The sequence below is a fragment of the Rattus norvegicus genome, chromosome 1 (assembly GCF_021556685.1).
Source record: "Rattus norvegicus strain SHRSP/BbbUtx chromosome 1, alternate assembly SHRSP_T2T, whole genome shotgun sequence".
NCBI lineage: Eukaryota > Metazoa > Chordata > Mammalia > Rodentia > Muridae > Rattus > Rattus norvegicus.
The window spans coordinates 232682295-232699660 of record NC_141534.1 but is presented as its reverse complement, the minus strand read 5'-3'; the positions used below and the strand labels follow the sequence as shown (position 1 = coordinate 232699660).

The window sequence follows — 17366 nt, the reverse complement described above, 5'->3', positions numbered from 1 at the left end:
GCCTCCTCTTCAATGTGGAGCAGTCTGTAATAAACCCAGGGAACTTCCAAAGTGCTGATGTTTCCTCATCAGAAAGCAGAGCACATAGGTCCCAGCTTTCCTTTGTATGTGTCTCTGCCATTTCTCCACTCCTTCCCCACCTCAATTAGGTTAGTCCCTGGAGCCATGTTAGCCACGGCTGACTCATTTCTATCACCTTGCATAACTCCAAATGGATGGAGGGCCTGAATATGAAACCTGAACTTTGAAAAGTGCTAAGGAAAACATAGGCAGCACCCCACATGGTATAAGAGGAAAGGACTTTCTGAACAGCACTCCACTTGCGCACGAATCGAGGCTAACAACAAACGGGACCTCATGAGACTGAAAAGCTTCTGCACAGCAACTGGGTAGAGAGGAAGCCCACAGAATGAGAGAATATCTTTGCCAGCTATACATTTAACAGAAAGTTAATATACAGAATATGTAAAGAACTAAAAAAAATCCAAGGATTCCAACAACAATAACAAAAATAACAACAACAACAATGGAATGGTCCATTCATAAAATGGGCTTGGGACCTGAGCAGAGAGTTATCAAAAGAAAATAACAAAATAACTAAAAAAAATTAATAAACAAAAAACAAAAAGCCACCACCAACAACAAAATCAAACCTCAAAGCATGTTCATTGTGCCTAGTAAATATGGAAATGCAAATCAAGAAACCTTTAAGATTCCACTGTTTCCCAGAAAAATGTCCAAGATCAACAGAACCACTGACTGCGATGCCTGAGGGGGTATGGGGAAAGTGAGCTTTCCTTCTCCATTGGTGGGATCCCAAAGTGGTGCAGCCACTACTGAAGCCAGTGTAGAGAATCCCCAAAAAGCTAAAAATAAAACTATCGATCTGTCTATAGCACTCTGTGGGATAGGCCCCAAGGGCTTGACACTCTGCAGATTCTTGCTGGACCATGCTTTCTGCTGCTCTCTAGAGACAGATGCAGATGTAAAGAACTTCACTGTCCACCAACCAGCAAATGGCTACTGAAAATGCAATAAATATATACTACAGAATACTAGTCAGCTGTAAAGGGAAATAAAATTGTGAAATTTGCATGTAACTTGATAGAGTTAGGAAAGATCCTATTGAATGAGGTAACCCAGACCCAGGAGGACAAATGTCCCAAGTTCTAGCTCATCTGCAGTTTCTAGCCCTAAATCTTCAGGAGTTGGTACATAACCGGAAATAGCTGCAGAAACCAGGAAAGGAAAAGGGTCCAACACGGGTGGAGGAAGAGAAGAAATAAAGAAGGGAATGACAGGGAACAAGGGATTTGAGGAGGGAAAGACGAAGAAACAGGGAGTCTTTAATGAGGGAGGGAGAAAGGAGAGAAATATAGACAAAGGATGGAGAATGGTAAAATATCAATAATTCTCTAAAAAACTCAAAGGAATATATATATCTGTGTATACAAGTAGAGTATAGATCAAGATTTCTAAGTGGGTTGATATTGCTCCCTGAAAAAAAATCAATTACCTAGTACCAGGCATGAGGAGTTATTGGGCATAGTTTTTCAAGAGATTACCCAAATATAGGCTATGGCTGATCCCTTGCTTGCCTTCCAGAGGCTGAAGTAAAGACCTAATGCTGAGGGCACTGGAAATAGTTCACAGAGGATTTGAGCTGTGTCTGACGTGAAAACCTCTTTCTTGATGACCAGCTTTCATGGGACCAGAAAGAGCCACGAAAGCTTCCAAGGGAGGGAAGCAACCACTGGTTTGACCCAGCTGTTCTGCCTAAAAGAACAACATGGGATGGAATCCCTGAGGGAACGTGGTGGCACTCACAGCCTTGTGGTAACCAGCAGCTCTCTCACTGGACTACAGTCCTCCTCAACAAGAGGGAAATCACACCCAGTACTGGAAACCTAGCCAGCTACCCAGAGCGAGTGAAGTCATGGACCTTGGATGAGATGCTAAACTACCACTTTACTGGTGTAATTCCTAACTACATTCTATATGTCTATCTGTATACCCACAGATAAGCATGGATCTTACTTTCCACAAGAGAAATGTCTCCTTGCAACAGAAGCTGTTACAGAAAACCACAACAGATCAAAATGCAGAGGACAAAGGATTGTGCAGTGCTCATCCCCAATGCCCCCACCCTCCACACCCCTGTGCTGGCAAATCCATAACACAACTCTTGCACCTAAGCCTCAGGGATCATCACAGCAAAAGAAGGGCAGAAAGATTTTAAGGTCTAGAGGATTGGTAAATTTGCTCTGAGATTGTACCTTCTAGAAATGCCAGAGAAGCTAAACTCGTAAAATCTGATCAACATGGCTGCCTAAGCAAGACCTGGATAAGGACAACAGCCACAGACATTTAATATGAAAGGGAAAATCTCACAGGGCCTCAATCCTGGGCAAAGAACTAGAGGCAGCTAAGGTATTCTGAGAATAGCAGAAGTAGTTTTCCCCGAGGAAGAGCCCCCAAATTGGTTATCCAATGCCAATCCTGAAAGTATATTCATACAAGTAATTTTATATGGACTGAGCAGATTGTATTTATGAATTTAAGGATATATAAACAAAGAATACACACACACATACACAGAGGGAGAAAAGATGATGAAATTGTATTTTAACTTCAAAAAATAAATGTTTTTTTAAAGAAGTTTATAGTTGAGCTGTAGAAATGGTTCAGGGATTTATCGTACTTGCTGTTCTTCCAGAGGACCCATGTGCAGTTCCCAGCACACATGTGGTGGCTAAGATTAGTGTGGAACTCCTGTCTGATCCCTCTGATGTCCCCATGAACACTGAACACACATTCTACTCTTCACACACTCATATATACCAAATAGAAAATAATTAATGGAATAGCAGAAGCTTATATTCTAGTACAGGTGATTGATCACTCACCAAAAATGCACGTGCAGAAGGTACATTATTCTTATGAATTCTCAAAGCTACATCAGGGAATAGAACTGAACTAATAAGAATTCCCACTGTTGAGAATGCTCTGAAAAGGAAATGAGATCATAGTAGGGACCATTTTAAGGGAGGGCATATTTAAGCTTCAATATGAAACAAGAGGTTAGTGGATAGAAAGGCAAGAACCAGAAGCCAATGGGAAAGAAGGTTGGGTAAATAAAACTATTGACATGGGTAGCAAAGACAATCAACTGGTGGGCATGGAAAGAGGCAATGGGGGGGCGAGTGAAAACCATCCAGGTCTGCTTCCCTCTGCTGGGAGCCAGGTCCATTGTGTACTGGGATGGACTGGAGGGAGAGCAGCTTAGCCAGGTGTGGGTGGGTACAGGTTGGATCTTGGTAGGAGGTGAGTGTACAGGCAAAAACACACACTCCAGAATATCTTCAGAGAACTGGTTCAGTTTATTGGAAGTATGGAGAAAGCAAGTATTTATGCCCCTGGGGAGGTGGATAGGGTCTCCAGGACAAGGTTTGTGTGGCTGTGTACCACTGCCCAGGACAGGAGTGTTAGAGGATGCTTCATCTGTATAGTCAGAGGCTGGGTAGGGGACCTTATAAGGAGGGAAACCTGGTAACTGTTCTGGTAATTAATTCTTATTAGGGTTTGATGGTGGGGCAGGCAGCCTCACGGTGCCAGGTTGGGAGTGAGGAGGGAGCCAACTGTTGCTGTCCTTATCTGAAGTATCCATATCTGGGGGTTGAAGCTCGTCTCCACCCTTCCTCCTCAATCCTGGGCCACACAGGAACAAGTCACTGTAACATCTTACCAGGGAGGGACAGGAGCAAAGGGGACCCAGCTGAAGGTCTAATGTCACAGAGTAATATTTGAGTTGCTTCAGAAGAATCTACAGAAGAGCTCTGTGGGGATCGGTTAGATAGAATTTCCCCGGACCCAACAGGGGATGACATTAACCGAAATATCCAACAAAAGGGAGATAGAACATGTAGAGACTGTACCAGTAGTTAGGCGTGCCATCCGGTTGAGGGATGGGGCCACCCATCCATCTAAATTTACCCAGAATTGCTCCTGTCTAAAGGAAATGCAAGGACAAAGAGTGGAGCAGAGACTGAAGGAAAGGTCATCCAGAGTCTGCGCCACCTCCCTAGGTGTGTGTCCAAACCCAGACACTATTGCTGATGGCCGGAAGCACTTGCTTACTGGAATCTAGTAGAGCTGTCGCCTGAGAGGCTCTGACCAATACAGATTAGGATGCTTGCAGCCAACCATTGGACTGAGCAGGGGGACCCCAATGGAGGAGTTAGGGGAAGGACTGAAGGAGCTGAAGGGTTTTGCAATCCCATAGAAAGAACAACAAAATCAACCAACCAGATCCCCCAGGGCTCCCAGCAGCTAAACCACCAATCAAAGAGTGCACATGGAAGGACCCATGGCTCCAGCTGCATATGTAGCAGAGGATGGCCTTATCTGGCATCAATGGAAGGAGAGGCCCTTAGTCCTGTGGAGGCTCGATGCCCCAGCACAGGGGAATGCTAGGGCAGTGAGGTGGGAGTGGGTGGGTAGGCGGGAGAGCACCCTCATAGAAGCAGGGCTATGAGGAGATGGGATAGGGGGCTTGTGGAGGGGAAACCTGGAAGGGGGATAACATTTTAAATGTAAATAAATAAATAACCAATAAAAAAACTAAAAAGAAAAAAAGAGAGAATCTTAAATGTGCTCAGAAAAGATTTCTTCTTGTTCCTCTTCTCAGAGGCAAACACAATGCACATGGTAACCGTCTACCAAAGGTACAGATGAGCTTCTGCAGGGCAACTGGCCTTTTACAACTTTTATCTGACATACTGGCTTCTACTCCTTTCCTTCCTTTCTACTATACTGCTAACCTAATGTTAACTTGGGTTCTTCCTATTTTGAAAACGATGATGATATACTATAGTAAATGCCCCAATCATCAACAGAAGTTCCCACATCAACTCTAATCAAAAAAAGCTGTGAAATTCACCCTCTAAGAACAACTTTCCATAAAATGTCGCACAACTTTTACAAGGAGGAATTTTAGTGACTTGGAATCACAATCCCTTTGCATCTATCTAGGAGGAGCCGAAGGACCCAGAGAGTAGATAGATTATGACCCAGGTAAAAGATTTTGGAGAGTAATGAAGATCCATTATTCAGCTTCTCCGAGTGTTTCCCTCTGAATTTGATTGCACATCCTTCAGGCTGCCAAGGCACCACAGAGTCAACCTTTACAGACTTACAGTCACATCCCATAGCGTAATGACTCAATTCATGCAGCTGCTTTCTTTATTAACAATGAACTTAGGGAACAGTTCCTTACACACTCCTGCCTCTCTCACACCCAATTCACCACAAGGTTTTCAATGGAAGTTGGATAAAGAAAAACATTTATCAGCTCTAGTTTTCCAGGGTGGCAGTGCATGTATGTAATACTGGAAGCAAGGAGGCAGAGGAGAGGGCTTGGAGTGCTAGGCCAGCCTAGACTACAAAAAAAAAATCTTATTACAGAACAAACAGCAACATCCATGCTGTTTTCCAACATGGTGACATCCATGTCAGTGTTTGCTTCATATTAAGAAGCAGCATTGGCTGGCAAGATGGCTCAGCTTCTGTCACCAGGCCTGATGACCTGAGCTCGTTCCCTAAGACTCAGATGATAGAAGGAAAGAATTGGATCCCTCAGGCTGTCCTACCTCCCACTTCCACACACCTACCACAATGAACCCTATCTCACAGACAGACAGATAGATTAGATAGGAAGGCAGACAGGCAGGTAATGCAAAAAAAATTAAAGGGAACCATAAACTGCAAGTCAGCAATTCTCAACCAGGAGTAACTTTTGCTGTCCTACATGTATAATGCAGGACAATTAATGGAGATTGTGTGTGTGTGTGTGTGTGTGTGTGTGTGTGTGTGTGTATCTGTGTGAATCTGTGTATCTCCTCCATGTAGTCGTTAGGGGCTAAAAATGCCTTTAAGCTATGTTGTGACACAGAAGAACCACTCAAAAAACACTTTATAACCAAAACAATGTTCACTGTGCCAGGGTCAGGCATGTGGACCTACTTTCCAGTTCTATTTGCTCTTTTCAAATATTTAAAATGGAAATGTTGCACCCAAATTTGTCTGGTAAAACTACTTTAGAGCAGCTACTGTGAGAAACATCATGGAAGAGAGGTTTAAAACAAAATGGGAGCGCCCAGTTAACACTGCTCGTACATTGAAAGAAAGTGGAGTGGTTCATTAAAGAGAGAACTGAAGTCCTAATGGCCAAGATATGGAAGCGACTTATGTCCATTATCAGCTGAAGGAAGAAACTGGGGAAATACACATCGTGGAATATGATTTAACCTTTAAACAGAGAAAATTTGCCATTCGAGACATCTCAGATGAAACTGGAGGACCCCATTTAAGTAAAACAAGCCAGACACAGAATAGCACAATCTCAGCTGTACACATGAAATTAGAAACACTGACCTCATAGTAGCCCAGAGTACAAGGGGTTGCCAGGGGTCGGGGCCAGGGGTCAGCGGTCATGCAGAAGGGGCAGGGATCAGGGTCCAGGGACCAGGGGAGGGTGGGATAGTGAAACTCTGAGCAAAGCATACATTTCAGTTAAAGTAATAGTGCAGAAGTTACATTGGACAGGAGGCTAAGTACATTAATAACGATGTTTTAAATACTTGAGATATTTAGTCTCCAATTAAGGGAGAGATATCTCTTGTACTAAGAAATAAAAAAAAATATAAAAGACTTTAAGCATTCCCACTGAAAAAGCATATGTTAATTTGAAGTAGCCATTTGACAAGACTATAGCATACATGGTTACATAGTTAACATTATATTTTTTTCATCTAATAATTTAAAATGTAATTCTTCAAAAGGAAACTAATCTGGAGTTGTCTAAAGAGCAACCTAGTAAAGCTACCTTTAAAGAGTGCGTGCAATTTGCAAAGCATGTTAGCATCCTGTCTAGCACATATTTAGTTTGTGAAAGCTTTATAGGTACGTAAGGACCCTCGACAAAAATGAAGCAATGAACTGAGAGGAATCTCCCTTCCTGCCTTCCCTGAATAAGAATGGCTGAAGAGTTCTACAGAGCAACAGGAAGACCCCCCACACACACACACACCAATTTCAGAGTTAACTTTCATTTCAGAAAAGCTATTCTGGAGTTTTCCACTTACCGTGTTTGTTCCTATGCAGCCTCTGCAGTAGGCCAAAGGCGCTGGGTCTAAGCATTTGCCTCAGTTTCCTGCTGCACAAGATGTAAGAAACCAGGCAGACCCCTGCACACTCGTCCATCTGATCCCACATGTCTAATTGTCTACTTGAATGTCCAAAAGGGGCAAAGAGTGCTTTGATCCCTTTGCGATTTCCCCTCATGTACTTCTTAAACATCTTTTTTTTTTATTGTCCTTCTAAATAAGCCTAAAAACTTTGCAGCCTACAGAATCAATCTCTGGTCACAGTGAACCTGAACGAGTATATCACTTTGTGATCTGCTCATTATTTTCGGTGGAAAACTGTCTTTATTTGACCATTTTAACTAAGTACACTATAAGATCCTAAGTTTGAAAAAACATGCTGTGAATGTCCTTTCTCCTGCAGGGAAGCGAGCCTCACCTCTTGCTTCTTATAGACAGCTGCTGCCACAATTATCTTGTTTTTAAAAGTGAATGATCTACAGCCAACCAAGAGTGAGTGGTTAAATCAAAAGGAAAAAAGATTCGTATTTACTGTATTCCCTCTGATCTCCTTCCAAGACTCCAGTCACAACATATGCCACAGGAATTTCAGGCCCTCTGAAGGCTGCTCCCTTTTTCCTCTCAGAGGTATGGTGACTATGAAAGTAAGGGGGGTGGTTATTAAACAGCCTGCCATTAAAAATGTCCAGGGTCTGCTTTGAGCCTGTGGCACCAGTGGGCAGTGAGGTCAGTCCCCAAGTGTTTGGGAACTTGCTGCAGTTCAGACTTCCTACATGGAGGCGTCTTCCTCTGTTCCCTACCACAGGGGCACACCATTCCTTTCCAGACTCAACATAAACTGTATGGCAAGTGCTGGGCCCTCAGCAGTGAATAGTGCTGACAAGTCAGGAGTCCCCTAGTTAGAGCACTGTGATAAAGGATTGAAATTACTTATGTGGGTAGCAATATGCATTGACTTGTGACTTCTGAGGTTTCAGTCTACTGTTAGCTGGGTTCACTTACTTTGGCCCAAAACTACCAGGGCACATCATGGTAGCAGGAGCATGTAGCATACACAGTAGCTATAGAATAGAGAGACCTAGAGGAAAACATTAACAATAAGACACACTTTTCTCAGTCGTGTACCCAGTGTCTTCCTGAAGCTCGAACTGGATTGATCCATTTGTGAGACCAAAGCTCTCAGGATACAGCCACTGTCACCAACAAGGTCTACCAACTAGGGATCAAGCTTTCACCACGAGAATCACTTAAGAAAGACACGCGATAAGCAAACTATAAGGCCCAGTCTAGGATACAAGGTGAGCTGCATACAAATGGTTTTAGTGCAAGGTAAATCCTGGGAGTGTTCAAAAGGTAGCAGTCTGATTGGTGTGTCTAGGAAAGTCTTACTAAGGAAGCGCTATTTGGAGGCACAGTTGGGGTATGAGGAGTTCACCACATAGATGGGGAGAAAGAACTCCAAGTGTTGAAAACCACTCTGTGCCTGGCTTGGGGGTCTTCATATAACTTCCCAGGGACCAAAGCTGTGAGCTACAACTATGTAGTGTACAGACTGGTGGAGACAGCTCGCAGGCAGGTAAAGAATTTGCGCTGTCTCACACATATATTTGAGTCTTAAGTGTATGGAGACAAGAGTCAACAGGTATTTGACAAAATAGACATTAGGCAATACCAGTAATCTATGTGATCTTCAAAAAAATGATGCAAATTTGGTCAATAAGAAGCAGGGAAAGATATGCACTGTAATGCCATTTGGATACTCATAATACATAAGTCTTAAAATTTGTAGAACATTTGTAGTTAAGGATCCTCACAATGCAGCATATCCAAATGTCCAGTTGTCAGAATTGCATACAATAATCAGAATGTAGCACCCTGGGAAATGCCTAGAAACATAAGCAGAATGGAATATTAGATGATCAGATATAATGTCACCCTTCTAAATGGGTGTCACAGTCGAACTGACATCTAACGCCAGGCTAAATCTGAGAAGCTTCTTTTGTAATGGGTGATGACTAACGCAGAGACCTGGAGATGTCTAGCTGCAAAAAAATGAGAGCGCAGAATGCTGAGTTTTACACAAGACATCTATTGTAGGGACACAATTTCAGCTATATTTTCTGGAAATTAATCCATGAGACTATTTCAGGAGAGAGAAGACAAAAACTATAGGCAAAGGCTTTGCTTTACTGGAAATTTATTTCTAAGACCAAGAGAAGATAATTCCTAGGAGAGTCTGCAGCAACATCTTTGCTATTCCAATTCTCTGAGGAGTAGTTTTTGGGGCACTCATGGGTGATCTCAGCACTGGTGTCTGTGCAGGATACCATCCTGAGGCCTAAGGCATTCTGACTCACATACCTTCATACTGTCTACAGCACATCAAAGTGTCCATGACCACAAAACCCATCCAAGAATCAGCCACTGGAGATCTCAAACATGCGACTCTAGTTTCATCCTGAATAAGTCTTCCCTGGTGCTCCTTGCTTGGTGTGACTCACTTTTGACTCATTTGTTAAGAGTCTCAAGCAGAAGAACAGAGATGAACCATGGGGAGCGGGGGAGAAGGGAAAAAACCTGAAGAAGAAAATGTTATGGAGATGCTGCTCCCCGCTCTCTAGCACCTGGTAGAACAACACGATGAAAATGCCTTTGAGGACATTTCACAACACATGATTATCTCTTTGATTGTTCCTCAGTAAGGTTCCTCAGTGCATTGAATGAGCCAAAGGAAGGACCCCAAACAGCATAAAAACGTCATAGTCACTCTTTTAAGAGGTCATGCACCAGCCCTCTCTGACCTCTGAAAATTCCAGTGTAGGAGGTAGGAGCCCCCATTTTCCTCCTGATGGGTAAGAAAACTGGGGGAAAGAATCAAGGTCATCTTTACAGACGAGCATATCTGAACACTGCACACTGAGCCATCCCACCATATTGTCTTCTTTTGTACTCATTTCACACATCATAAAACATCTCATTTTTCTACCTCTGCCTCCCGAAGATCAGCCTTTTGATCAAAAGATAGAATTTTAAAATTTGCTCAATGTTGACATTTAAAAGAATCCTGATGAATGTGCTGGGCACATGTGGGTGTAATCATTTCTCATTAATACTACATAAAGAATGTTTAAGTCCCACCACAAGGTGTTTTAACAAAGAAATACATTTAATTTGCATGATTTCAAAGAAAGGTATTTTTGCATTTATGGTTCTCTTAAATCTGCATGTGGAAACTTTATTATTTTAAAAGAATTAATAAAAGGATTAATTAGCCTGCCCCTAGAAGTGTTGCAAGTATGGCTGTTGTGTTGCATGTTTGTCAGTTGGCAGCAGAGAGGAGAGAGGCTGTATATATACTGAGCATTCTGACCCATGAACATCTGAATGATTAGTAGCCTAACATTCCAGAAAAAAAAAGCGAGACTATAAGAACAGAACCTGGGACTGTACACATACACATGCATGCAGACAAACACACATGCATTTGCCGGAAGGAGCTACCCTGAGATAACCATCAATCAGACACTGCAGGGAGGCCTTTGCATGGGGAGGAAGGATAGACCATGCCTGAGACCACTCCTGAGATGACCCCAGACACTCCAAATCCCTGGGTGCTACTAAGAGAAGCAAGTGAGTGCTGGAGAATTGGAAGAGGAAGAGAAAGAGAAGGATATTGCACAAAAAAGAGAGGCAGAACTTGAGACTTGACGATAGTGAGGAACAGTCTGCTGTATCAGGTGATGGTGGTGACCTGGACAGTGCTGCCACTGAGGGCCACATCTAGGTCCATGGCCCTGCAGCAGAAGGGCTCTGTTACCACTGAAGGCCAGGCAGAAGTCCCTGGTCTAGGTTGCTGCCCAGGGAGATGTTGATGTCTGAGGACTGTGCAGACGGGACCCACCCCTCACCTGGACAACCTCAGAGACCTAACCCTGGGGTCACGAGAGCAGAAGAGCTGTTCCTGCCCCTCACTAGCTTCAGCACCCAGGAAAGCAGGCCCTGCAGCTTGCCTGGGTAGCACGGTAGATGTGACCCTGGGGAGGGGGTGGAGAGGGTGTGGGTAAGCTAGTCAGAGTGTGAACATGGGAGACCTGGCTCCCAATACTTGTTTGCTGTGTGGTGATGTGGGTGAAAAAAAATGACCTACCCAATCTCCCCCCTTTCTACTTATGGTAGGCTGGAGAACTGGTCATGGGTTCTGAGAGGTGGCGAACTGGCCATGTCCTCATTGGCTGCAGCTTGTTTGGGCAGAAGGAAGAGCTAACTCTGGTAGCAGGGGTTGCTGGCAAACCAGCTAGAGGGAAAAAGAGTAGGAGAGACCTTAGGGTGACTCAGATATCTCTCGGACCCTGATCCAGGGCTCTGAGCTGGCCCACTCCAACATCTACCTCATTCATGAATTGATAGAATGTATGAAGAGGTTGGTCCTACAGATCCAAAACTACAAAATCTCTATGACACAGGTCAACAACAGGATATCTGAATGGAGTCCCAATGAGGTTCTAGTATCGATAGAGTACCAAAAGCCAGAGGCCTCATAACAGACCAATGAGTCATTGTAGTGAAAATTTGCAAGCAAGGAAGTATAGACAGAACTGTATACAGTAGGACAACACTGTGACATACTATATCTTTCACTCGAGAATTTTTTCTCTGTTGTGGGTGAGATTATAAGGGGAGAGGGCAGATAGAGAGATGAATGGGATTGGGGTATATGACGTGACATTCATAAAGAATCAATAATTTTTTTTAAAAGATCAATTAGAATTTATATAGCACAAAGAAAAAAATGTGGTTAATAAAGCCCCTCTTTCTATATTGCTTATAAAATATGTTTAAAAATTAAAGTATCTAAAATAAAAATTGTTTGTAAATAGGTTCAGAGGGAGTTGAGAGAGAGAGAGAGAGAGAGAGAGAGAGAGAGAGAGAGAGAGAGAGAGATATTCAGGTATCTGCCAGAAGCCAGAAGAGGGAGGCCAGAAAAGGGAATCAGAGCCTCTCAAATGGAGTTACAAGCATTTGTGAACCACCTGCCATGCGTTCTTGTATCCAATCTTGGGTCCTCTGGAAGAATAGCAATGACCCTTAAAAGCTGTGTTATCTCTCTAGCTCCAATTCTTTTTTTTTGTAATCTTTAAGAATTCTTTAAGCACAATACTGCATGTCCTGTAGACACCAGATAGGTGATCAGAGGAGGAGGAGGCATATTTCTGACAACTTAAATTCTCTAAGGAGCTCACTGAAATTGTTCTCTTTCATGTCCTTTAGAAGAAGCAACCATTTGGATATGAGGGAGTAGATTAAACAATAACAATTTGTAATATTTTGGAAGTGATTCCTTGTGATCTGAGTGGATGTGTGCTAATAGCTGTTGCCTTGTGGTCCCACCATAGCAACCAAGGTTCAAGGCATCTGATTCCCAGTGTACTAACCGCTTCCAAGGCTTCCTTACCCCAGCATTGGTTTGAAGTTTCTGTTCAAATGCTTTGCCCTCTCCACTGTGTACACAGCTGAGAGCTGTCCATGGGTGTGTTGTGGGAGTGGAGCATCATGGGAAAATCCTTCCCACAGGAAAAGGCATCAGCATATGTGCTCATGTTTCTCTAATATCCAACATTCGGCTGCATGCTTTGACTGCCACTCATTTTCCCCTCATCTTCTGAGCCAGTGTCTGCTTTTTCTATTTTTCCCTCTTGCGTTTTAAATCCAAGGGAGCTGCTTAACTGAAACCTGACACTGTTACTTGTATTTTTTTAATCAAAAGACACTGCATTCCAAGTTCCCTTTGAGCACTTGTAGTTTATCCTGAGTGTCATCCAGTGTGCTATGCTGTTTCCCATCTGCCTAAGGGATGAGAACTGATACCTGTCACCAGATACAATACCATAAACAGGTGAGGCTACACAGAAACATAAATAAAAGTAGCTTTACTTTGATACTTAATTATTTTCTGTGACAAAAATGCAATCCAGCCTCTAAAGGTTTTGAGATTTTGTAACACACTTTTATGGACTAAAGGCTCCATGTTATACTGCAGAGGAACAGTTTTCTTTGTTTTGCTTAATTGGAGCTTCGTGCCAGTTGTTGGCAAATTTGCACTTCCTAAGTTCTCCAGTCTGTGGCAGTCACTGGTCCATTCTTTAGTGCTGAGTACCCATACACAAGGTATCTCATACATAAATCATAAATGACAGGTATCTTATATACATGACACCATGCAGTACTGGATTGATTTACTTAGCATAGTATTCAGTATTTCTATTAATTGTTACAACTCTAATCCTTTGAAATGCTATGTCTTTCTACAGGAAAAAGAAATCTCCTTCTTCCCCTCTGACTCTTACAATCCTTCCTCCTCGTTTTATGAGTGTTCTCTGGGCCCTGGGTGGGTAGTGGGTGGAGAGTTGAAGGCGTCTCATTTAAGACTGAGTGTTCCAAGATTTCTCACTCTGCATAATGCCCCAGTTGTGAGATGACACACATACAGTCTCATACAGACTGTGGCAGCATGCACTGGGCCTGCACAGGTCCAACCAGATAGGGTTCCATCACTGAGAGAGGAACTAGACACAAGCACCCATCCCTAACCAAAAGAAACATCTCCAGTGGATAACCACTGGCAGAGAAAAACCTGGTTCTCTCCAATGGAGTCTCACTGGGTTTATAAACCACACATAAGGGCAGTCCCCATGTCCAGGATTAGACAGGAAACACAAAACCAACTCAAAAGTAGTTTTGGAGATGTTTTTGCCTCATATTGTTTTATTTGGGCATTAATAAATCTTACTTGCAACCTTTTGCCTGAATATTATGTTTTTCATTTTTGTGTTTGTATGAGGTGTGTGTGTGTGTGTGTGTGTGTGTGTGTGATTCTTCTGTTTTTCTATTATTATTATTACTATCATTATTATCACTATCATTATTATTATTGTTTATTCTCTTGTTGATTCCTAAAGATCAATAGAAGAAAAGATGAGAGGCTGTTTGGGTGCAGAAGATCTGGGAGGAGATGAGACTGGGAAAATTATGATCAGAATATAGTGTATGGAAAAAATTACTTTTCATAAAATTTTTTAAAGAAGGTAAAAGAAGTTATGTAAAATTTTAAAAGTTCTTTTTAATTCCACATGACTCGACGTGTAAAAAAAAATGAACAAAGTTTAACTGTTATTCCTGTATGATAAACTCAGGGAGAGTGTCAGAGAAGCTATTCCTTCTGCCTGGAATATTGTATTTATTTTCTCCTTGCTTTTACCTGTGTCCTGACCTCCTCACTTCCTTATGTCATCCTCCAAGTCTCCACATACATTATGTCACCCCCTTAAAAGAGACTCCGAAGACCTTAGCTAACCCATCTCTCCACTATCATTTACTCTTCTAACACCCTACATTACTTAGCATGTATCAAAACGGTAACACATAAATGACATGTATGATCCTATTTGCCGCCCTTACAGATAGACGCACCAATGAGAGCAAGACATGTTTTGGCTTTATCTATCACCGTGGCTCTATGTCCAGCAAATGGCTGCCCCTAGCAGCACACAGCAGATAGTTGTTGAATGAGTGAATTAGTGAATAATAAATGTATGAGTATGCTATTGGCTATTAATTTGCTATGTGCACTACATTGTACTTTTCTGTCTCTCTACCGGGCCCCAGGGAGATTTGGAAGGGCAGGGAAAATTCTTATGCAGACTTTTGCTGCTCTCTCCCTCAGGACTTGAAAGTCCCGATGTCATATCCCATTTGAAGTGATGACACTTTTAAAAAAAAATCCAGAAATATAAATGGTCATTTGTTTAACCTTATATATTCTAAATTGGATGGGCTGAAGCTGGGCTTTTGAGTATTGTTTTGTTAATATTCTCAGGGGTGAGGAATAATGACAACATCCATCATCACATGAATGCAACAAACCTCTGACAGCGTCTAGCGTGCCCAAGAAAGGCAGAGATTCCTTGGCATCTCCGTCTCAGACTCTTCCAGCAGCCACCCTGGAGTCATTCCTGATATTTGAAGCTGTTACCAGGTCTGATGAGCAGATGACCAGGGCTACGATGCTTAGAAACTGAAATACTCTATGTGAATAATGTAAAAATGGCTTGTGGTTATTGGTCTGTGTGATAACTTGTATTGAGCCTGAGATACATGTGAGGTGGAGGAGTGACCGATCAATCAAGCAGTGCTGGTACACAAAGTGAATATTAAATCTCGGTCTGTCTCATTGTATATGAGATCACACAGCATGACTGTGGAGGGTGAAAGTCAACGGTCTGAATCAAACTTATTCTGCCTAGTATTCGAATTCTATGGGCCCAGTCTAGTTTTTGTTCAGAAGTATACTTCTGTCAAACTTGGTTGTGCAGTATATACTGGGAGCGGAGCATCATGGGAAAATCCTTCCCACAGGAAAAGGCATCAGCTTAAGAACTTTCAGTAGTGCTATTCCCCTTAGAATATATCTCAGACCTTTATAAAACCTTATAACCTGGCCCTAGAATGCTAGAGTCACCCCCGTCTAACTCCCATACTTATCGCAGCAAATGATGGGTGCATTCCTTATAGCACCTAGTTTCCCTGTTCTTGGAGTCCTAGAAAGCACTGTTTCTCTTAACTGGAATGACCTCCCTCACTCGGTGTTCACTTAACACTTAGTTTCCTTGTAAGTCTACCCTAAACTCTACAATGTTAAGAAGAAGCAAGGTGACTCCTAAGGATGCTCTCTTCCTGGTACGCACATCCTGTGACAATTCCCTATATCTACCATCAACACCAATCTATGGGACCAGTTGAATATGGTAAGAATGTGACCTTCAAGGGTAAAGCATGAGATGCCTGAGGCTCTCTATGTCAATGCTTTCAGGGGTCTCTTGTTTTGGGGAAGAGTATCAACTTCCCATGAAAACTCTCCCTGGCTCCAACAGAATGATCCAGGAGGGAAGAACTGGTGTCTCTGTGCTAACTGTCAATAGACGTAAGCCTTCTTGGAAGGTGATACTCAAGCCCTGTAAAGTATTTACACACAAGCAACTTCCTCCAAGTTGCTACACAGCCAAGTCATTCCTAAGTTACTATGTGGCAAACAAACAAAACAAACAAAGAAAAACAAACATCAAACAAAAAACCCTTATAGAATACTGTATTTCAATCTTCTGGTTTGAGGAACAATTCTTAGACAGCAAGAGTAACTACTGTATCTTTTCATGCTGGTCTCCTGGTAGTTAATTGAAAGAGACCCTACCATCCCACAGTATATGAAACCATCCATTTTACTTTCTTTCTCACACACATGCATATCCTGTTACTTGCCTTTTATTAAGTTGGTTATTTCCTGTCCTTCTCAAGTGAAGTTTAAAATCCTTGAAGACCACAATTTTGCCTGCCTCTTTCATCAAGGTGCATGCTCAGAGCTGGGTCATCTAGACCTGAAACTCGATGAAGGTCCGTTTAAAGAATAACACAGCACTCTGAAATTTATATTTCACTTGCTTTTCCATGATGCATAGGAAGTGTATGAGTTAAGTTCCAATCTCTAGCTCCTTGATGTCTTACCTAGACCAGATTCAACACAAGATACAGGAGACATCTGTGCCTAGCCAGGCAGGGGAGCCAAACCTCTCAACTACATTCTAAGCAAAGCTTTATGCTCTGGACTGAATGCAGGATAAAGATGTCTTTGAGTGATTAACATTGTTTGTAAAGTTTTCGTGTAGAGGATGAAGTCTAGGAGAAACGCACAGGGTGTAGTGAAGATGACATTTAAAAAACAAGAAGACCTTGGATAAAGTCGTAGGGGATCAGAGCCAAGGAGATGAGATAACCACCATAAAATGAAGACATGGAGAGGTACAAACTGACTTCACAAAATGAAAATGCAATTCAAACACGAAGGATACATTTTCTGATAATGAAATCGCCCCAGAAATTTGTACTTGAGCTGTGCAGAAGTGTTTTAAGTAGCTATTCAGAGACACTTGCTCTATACCTAGCAATGATCTTTTAGTAAAACATATATCTTATCATTTAGCCTAGAAACACGCCCTCTGACTCCACAAGCATACAATAGGCATAGGATGCATGTACAATTTCATGACTCAAACTGGAAGTTGGTCTATAGGTGCACAGTATGCCTACGTCCTATGCTCATATCTTGTACTTCCTTGTGCTTTCTTTTGAGTTGCTATCTGTGTGTGCAGGGGA

The 17366-nt window shown here is 42.4% G+C and overlaps 1 protein-coding gene and 1 non-coding gene across 2 annotated transcripts in view; one reads left to right on the top strand and one right to left on the bottom strand.

The window, feature by feature from the left end:
* Window positions 1–17366, bottom strand: part of Trpm3 (transient receptor potential cation channel, subfamily M, member 3) — an 870412-nt gene that overhangs the window by 663165 nt on the left and 189881 nt on the right.
* On the top strand, window positions 10436–10567 carry LOC120100428 (small nucleolar RNA SNORA17). Its single transcript, XR_015655967.1, has one exon. It is a non-coding gene; the product is annotated as a small nucleolar RNA SNORA17 (small nucleolar RNA).